This window comes from Arachis hypogaea, chromosome 16 (assembly GCF_003086295.3).
Source record: "Arachis hypogaea cultivar Tifrunner chromosome 16, arahy.Tifrunner.gnm2.J5K5, whole genome shotgun sequence".
NCBI lineage: Eukaryota > Viridiplantae > Streptophyta > Magnoliopsida > Fabales > Fabaceae > Arachis > Arachis hypogaea.
The window spans coordinates 105,318,115-105,326,081 of record NC_092051.1 but is presented as its reverse complement, the minus strand read 5'-3'; the positions used below and the strand labels follow the sequence as shown (position 1 = coordinate 105,326,081).

The window sequence follows — 7,967 nt, the reverse complement described above, 5'->3', positions numbered from 1 at the left end:
AGGGACCTGAGCAAAAATTAGATTCAGAGGTTGAAGAAGGACTACAGATACTATTGGATTCTGACCTCCCTGCACTCAAAATCTGGAGCTACAGAACTTCAAATGGCGCACTTCTAATTGCGTTGGAAAGTAGACATCCAGGGCTTTCCAGCAATATATAATAGTCCATACTTTGCTCGAGTTTAGATGATGCAAACTGGCGTTGAACGCCAGTTCCATGTTGTAGTCTGGCGTTCAGCACCAGAAACAAGTTGCAAAGTGGAGTTCAACGCCAGAAACACGTCACAAACTGGCGTTCAACTCCAAGAATGACCTATCCACGTGTAAACTTCAAACTCAGCCCAAGCACACACCAAGTGGGCCCCGAAAGTGGATTTCTGCATCATTTACTCAATTCTGTAAACCCTAGTTACTAGTTTAGTATAAATAGGACTTTTTACTATTGTATTTACATCTTTAGTTTCATCTTTAGATCACGTTTGGGGGCTGGCCATTCGGCCATGCCTGAACCTCATCACTTATGTATTTTCAACGGTAGAGTTTCCACATACCATAGATTAAGGTGTGGAGCTCTGCTGTTCCTCACGAATTAATACAAAGTACTACTATTTTTCTATTCAATTCAACTTATTCCGCTTCTAAGATATTCATTCGCACTTCAACATGAATGTGATGATCGTGACACTCATCATCATTCCTTATGAACGTGTGCCTAACAACCACTTTCGTTCTACCTACGATTGAATGAGTATCTCTTAGATTTCTTAATCAGAATCTTCGTGGTATAAGTTAGAACCCATGGATGGCCATTCTTGAGATCCAGAAAGTCTAAACCTTGTCTGTGGTATTCCGAGTAGGATCCGGGAAGGGATGGCTGTGACGAGCTTCAAACTCACGAGTGCTGGGCGTAGTGACAAACGCAAAAGGATGGTGAATCCTATTCCAGTATGATCGAGAACCTCCAGATGATTAGCCATGCAGTGACAGCGCATCGGACCATTTTCACAGAGACGACGGGATGTAGCCACTGACAACGGTGATGCCCAATATACAGCTTGCCATAGAAAGGAGTAGGAAGAATTGGATGAAGACAGCAGGAAAGTAGAGGTTCAGAGGGACGAAAGCATCTCTATACGCTTATCTGAAATTCTCACCAATGAATTACATAAGTACCACTATCCTATTTTATATTTTATTTATCTTTTACGTATCAATTCATAAAATCAGTTGAATCTGCCTGACTGAGATTTACAAGGTGACCATATCTTGCTTCATACCGACAATCTCCATGGGATCGACCCTTACTCACGTAAGGTTTATTACTTGGATGACCCAGTGCACTTGCTGGTTAGTTGTACGAAATTGTGAAACAAAATTAAGAATATGAACGTGCGTATGAAGTTTTTAGCGCCGTTACCAAGGAAGTAAAGATCACGATTTCGCACACCAAGTTTTTGGCGCCGTTGCCAGGGATTGTTCGAGTTTGGACAACTGACGGTTCATCTTGTTGCTCAGATTAGGTAATTTTATTTTAATTTTAAGCTTTTTAATTCTTATTTTCAAAAAATACAAAAAAAAATTTCTTTTTTTCATTTTTCCCAATTAAATTTCGAAAAAAATCAAAAAAAGTTTAATAAAATAATAAGTTTGGTGTCAATTGCATCTTTTTAATTTTCTAAAAAATTATTTTCGAAAATTTCATGCATTGCATTCTTCATGATCTTCAAGTCGTTCTTGGCCAGTCTTCTTGTTTGATCTTCATATTTTCTTGTTTTGTGTCTTTTCTTGTTTTTCATATGCATTCTTGAATTATTAGTGTCTAAAAATTAAAATTTTTTTAAGTTTGGTGTCTGGCATGTTTTCTTTTTTTGAAAATTTTTCAAAAATAAGTTCTTGGTGTTCATCTTGACATTCAAAGTGTTCTTGGTGTTCATCTTGACATTCATAGTGTTCTTGCATGCATCACATGTTTTGATCCAAAATTTTCATGCATTGAGTCAATTTTGTGTTTTTCTCTTTCATCATTAAAAATTCAAAAATAAAAAAAAAATCTTTCCCTTTTTCACTCATAAATTTTCGAAAATTTGAGTTGACTTTTTCAAAACTTTTTAAAATTTAGTTGTTTCTTATGAGTCAAATCAAATTTTCAATTTAAAAATCCTACCTTTTTCAAAATCTTTTTCAAAAATCAAATCTTTTTCATTTTTTCTTATTTATTTTCGAAAATTATAAAAATATTTTTCAAAAATCTTTTTCTTAATTATATCTCATAATTTTTGAAAATATTACTAACAATTAATGTGATTGATTCAAAAATGTAAAGTTTGTTACTTGCCTAATAAGAAAGGTTCAATCTTTAAATTTTAAAATCAAATCTTTTTGTTTCTTGTTAGTCAAGTAATCAACTTTAATTTTCAAAATCGAATCTTTTTAAATTTCTTTTTCAAACCTTTTTCAAAATAATTTTCAATCACATCTTTTTCAAATTTCAATCTTATCTTGCCAAAATTTGATTTTCAAAATCTCTTAACCACTTAACTTTTTGTTTGATTCTTATCTTTTTCAAAACTGCCCAACTAACTTTCTACCTTTAATTTTCGAAAATCCCTCCCTTTTTTTTTTCAAAATTCCTTTTTAATTAACTAATTATTTTAAATTTTAATTTTTAATTTAATTTCAAACTTTAATTTTTGAAATTTAACTTTAAATTTAATTTTTATTTTAATTAATTTTCAAAATTCCCTCACCTCTCATCTCCTTCTATTTATTTATTCATCTACTAACACTTCTCTTCCACCCAAAAATTTGAACCCCATCCTCCTCTCTGTGTTCGAGTTTTTCCTCTTCTCTTCCTTACATTACATTCTTCTCTTCTTCAACTCACATAAAGGAATCTCTATACTGTGACATAGAGGATTCCATATTTTCTGCTTTCTTCTTCTTTTTCATATGAGCAGGAACAAGGATAAGAACATTCTTGTTGAAGCTGATCCTGAACCTGAAAGGACTCTGAAGAGGAAGCTAAGGGAAGCTAAAGCACAATTCTCTGGAGAAAATCTGACAGAAATTTTCGAAAAAGAAGAAGACAATATGGCCGAAAATAATAATAATGCAAGGAGGATGCTTGGTGACTTCGCTGCACCTAATTCCAATTTACATGGAAGAAGCATCTCAATTCCTGCCATTGGAGCAAACAACTTTGAGCTTAAACCTCAATTAGTTTCTCTGATGCAACAGAACTGCAAGTTTCATGGACTTCCATCTGAAGATCCTTTTCGGTTCTTGACTGAATTCTTGCAGATCTGTGATAATGTTAAGACCAATGGGGTTGATCCCGAGGTCTACAGGCTTATGCTTTTCCCGTTTGCTGTAAGAGACAGAGCTAGAGTATGGTTGGACTCTCAACCTAAAGATAGCCTGAACTCTTGGGATAAGCTGGTCACGGCTTTCTTAGCCAAGTACTTTCCTCCTCAAAAGCTTAGTAAGCTTAGAGTGGATGTTCAAACCTTCAGACAGAAAGAAGGTGAATCCCTCTATGAAGCTTGGGAGAGATATAAGCAACTAACCAAAAAGTGTCCTTCTGACATGCTTTCAGAATGGACCATTCTGGATATATTCTATGATGGTCTGTCTGAACTATCAAAGATGTCACTGGACCATTCTGCAGGTGGATCCATTCACCTAAAGAAAACGCCTGCAGAAGCTTAAGAACTCATTGACATGGTTGCAAATAACCAGTTCATGTACACTTCTGAAAGGAATCCTGTGAATAATGGGACGCCTATGAGGAAGGGAGTTCTTGAAATTGATACTCTGAATGCCATATTGGCTCAGAATAAAATATTGACTCAGCAAGTCAATATGATCTCTCAGAGTTTGAATGGAGTGAAGGAATCATCCAACAGTACTAAAGAGGCATCTTCTGAAGAAGAAGCTTATGATCTTGAGAACCCTACAATTGCAGAGGTGAATTACATGGGTGAACCTTATGGAAACACCTATAACCCCTCATGGAGAAATCATCCAAATTTCTCATGGAAGGATCAACAAAAGCCTCAACAAGGCTTTAATAATGGTGGAAGAAACAGGTTTAACAATAGTAAACCTTTTCCATCATCCACTGAGCAACAAACAGAGAATTTTGAGCAGAATCCATCTAGCTTAGCAAATTTAGTCTCTGATCTATCTAAGGCCACTGTGAGTTTCATGAATGAAACAAGGTCTTCCATTAGAAATTTGGAAGCACAAGTGGGCCAGCTGAGTAAAGGAATCACTGAAACCCCTCCTAGTACTCTCCCAAGCAATACAGAAGAGAATCCAAAGAGAGAGTGCAAGCCCATTGATATAACAATCATGGCCGAACCTACAGGGGAGGAAGAGGACGTGAATCCCAGTGGGGAAGACATCCTGGGACGTCCAGTGATCAACAAGGAGTTTCCCTTTGAGGAACCAAAGGACTCTGAGGCTCATCTGGAGACCATAGAGATTCCATTGAACCTCCTTGTGCCATTCATGAGCTCTGATGAGTATTCTTCTTCTGAAGAGAATGAGGATGTTACTGAAGAGCAAGTTGCCAAGTACCTTGGTGCAATCATGAAGCTAAATTCCAAATTATTTGGTAATGAGACTTGGGAAGATGAACATCCCTTGCTCATCAATGAACTAAGTGATCTGGATCAACTGACATTACCTCAGAAGAAACAAGATCCTGGAAAGTTCTTAATACCTTGTACCATAGGCACCATGACCTTTGAGAAGGCTCTATGTGACCTTGGGTCAGGGATAAACCTCATGCCACTCTCTGTAATGGAGACACTAGGAATCTTTGAGGTGCAAGCTGCCAGAATCTCATTAGAGATGGCAGACAACTCAATAAAATAGGCTTATGGACTAGTAGAGGACGTGTTAGTAAAGGTTGAAGGCCTTTACATCCCTGCTGATTTCATAATCCTAGACACTGGGAAGGATGAGGATGAATCCATCATCCTTGGAAGACCCTTCCTGGCCACAGCAAAAGCTGTGATAGATGTTAACAGAGGAGAATTAGTCCTTCAATTGAATGGGGACTACCTTGCGTTTAAGGCCCAAGGCTATCCTTCTGTAACAATGGGGAGGAAGCATGAAAAGCTTCTCTCAGTACAGAGTCAACCAAAGCCCCCCACAATCAAACTCTAAGTTTGGTGTTGGGAGTCTATAAAATTGACCTGATCACCTGTGTGGCTCTGTGAGAGCCCACTGTCAAGCTATTGACATTAAAGAAGCGCTTGTTGGGAGGCAACCTAATTTTTATTTATCTAATTTTATTTTTTTTTATTGTTCTTTCATGTGTTATTAGGTTCATGATCATGTGGAGTCACAAAATAAATACAAAAATTAAAAACAGAATCAAAAACAGCAGAAGAAAAATCACACCCTGGAGCAAGGACTTACTGGCGTTTAAACGCCAGTAAGGAGCATCTGGCTAGCATTCAACGCCAGAACAGAGCACAGAGCTGGCACTGAACGCCAGAAAAAAGCATGGAGCTGGCATTCAACGCCAGAAACATGCTGCACATGGGCGTTGAACGCCCAGAACAAGCATCACTTCGGCGTTTAAACGCCAGAATTCCATGCAAAGGCGTTTTACACGCCTAATTGGTGCAGGGATGTAAATCCTTGACACCTCAGGATCTGTGGACCCTACAGGATCATCTCAGGATCTGTGGACCCCACAGGATCCCCACCTACCTCCACTCATATTCGCCCCTTTTCTCAACACTCATCCTCTCTTTCTATGACACTCTTCCCCAAAAATAACCTCTACCAATCACCTCCATTACTCCCCTAAAACCATCATACAACCCACCTACACCCACCCGCTCAAATTCAAACCATCAACACACCTCCATCTCTTCTTCTTCTTCTCATCCTTTCTTTCTTCTTTTGCTCGAGGACGAGCAAACATTTTAAGTTTGGTGTGGAAAAAGCATTGCTTTTTTTTCAATAACCACTAATGCCTCACGGGATGCACTTTCCTCCACAGAATTTTTGGGAGCAAATCAACACCTCCCTAGGAGAATTAAGTTCCAACATGGGACAACTAAGGGTGAAACATCAAGAGCACTCCATCATCCTCCATGAAATTAGAGAAGATCAAAGAGCAATGAGGGAGGAGAAACAAAGACAAGGAAGAGACATAGAAGAGCTCAAGAAAATCATTGGTTCCTCAAGAAGAAAACGCCACCATCACTAAGGTGGACTCATTCCTTGTTCTTAAATTTTCTGTTTTTCATTTTTATGTTAAATGTTTATCTATATTTGTGTCTTATTACATGATCATTAGTATTCAAGTGTCTATGCCTTAAAGTAGTGAATATGAATCCATCACCTCTCTTGAATGAAAAATATTTTAATTACAAAAGAACAAGTACATGGTTTCAAATTCATCCTTGAAACTAGTTTAATTATTTTGATGTGGTGACAATACTTTTTGTTTTCTGAATGAATGCTTGAACAGTGCATATGTCTTTTGAAATTGTTGTTTATGAATGTTAAATATGTTGGCTCTTGAAGAATAAGGAAAAAAGAGAAATGTTATCTGATAATCTGAAAAATCATAAAATTGATTCTTGAAGCAAGAAAAAGCAGTGAATATACAAAAGCTTGCAGAAAAAAATAAAAAAAAATAAAAAAGAGAGAAAAAGAAAAAGCAAGCAGAAAAAGCCAAAAGCTCTTAAAACCAAAAGGCAAGGGTAACAAAAAGGATCCAAGGCTTTGAGCATCAGTGGATAGGAGGGCCTAAAGGAATAAAATCCTGGCCTAAGTGGCTAAACCAAGCTGTCCCTAACCATGTGCTTGTGGCGTGAAGGTGTCAAGTGAAAACTTGAGACTGGGCGGTTAAAGTCAAGGTCCAAAACAAAAAGAAGAGTGTGCTTAAGAACCCTGGACACCTCTAATTGGGGACTTTAGCAAAGCTGAGTCACAATCTAAAAAGGTTCACCCAGTTATGTGTCTGTGGAATTTATGTATCCGGTGGTAATACTGGAAAACAAAGTGCTTAGGGCCACGGCCAAGACTCATAAAGTAGCTGTGTTCAAGAATCAACATACTGAACTAGGAGAATCAATAACACTATCTGAACTCTGAGTTCCTATAGATGCCAATCATTCTGAACTTCAATGGATAAAGTGAGATGCCAAAACTATTCAAGAGGCAAAAAGCTACGAGTCCCGCTCATCTGATTGGAGCTATGTTTCATTGATATTTTGGAATTTATAGTATATTCTCTTCTTTTTATCCTATTTGATTTTCAATTGCTTGGGGACAAGCAACAATTTAAGTTTGGTGTTGTGATGAGCGGATAATTTATACGCTTTTTGGCATTGTTTTTACATAGTTTTCAGTATGATTTAGTTAGTTTTTAGTATATTTTTATTAGTTTTTAATTAAAATTCACATTTCTAGACTTTACTATGAGTTTGTGTGTTTTTCTGTGATTTCAGGTATTTTCTGGCTGAAATTGAGGGACCTGAGCAAAAATCATATTGAGGTTGAAGAAGGACTGCAGATACTGTTGGATTCTGACCTCCCTGCACTCAAAGTGGATTTTCTGGAGCTACAGAACTTCAAATGGCGCGCTTCTAATTGCGTTAGAAAATAGACATCCAGGGCTTTTCAGCAATATATAATAGTCCATGGAAAAATAAGGAAAATGAAAAGTAAGCAAACAAAAAAGAGTCTAACTAAAAGAAGAAATAATGCAAAGAAAATAATAAATGAGATATGGAGGGAGTAGAACCTTGAGAAGTGTAAAAGAACAAGGTTGAAATTTCTTTTGTGAAGATGAGAAAGAAATGGAAGAGATGTAGTGCCACCGGAAGAGGTGGTTGTCGCCGGTGAGTGGCCGGAGACGGTAGTGGTGGATTGTGGAAGAAGAAGAAGAAAGGAGAATTGATGGAGAAGGAAGAAGGAGAAAGAAGATATGAAAA

General features: G+C 37.3%; 1 non-coding gene across 1 annotated transcript; it reads right to left on the bottom strand.

The window, feature by feature from the left end:
* Positions 1–3,483: 3,483 nt before the first annotated feature.
* On the bottom strand, positions 3,484–3,591 carry LOC112761179 (small nucleolar RNA R71). Its single transcript, XR_003181587.1, has one exon. It is a non-coding gene; the product is annotated as a small nucleolar RNA R71 (small nucleolar RNA).
* Between the last annotated feature and the right edge of the window lie 4,376 nt (positions 3,592–7,967).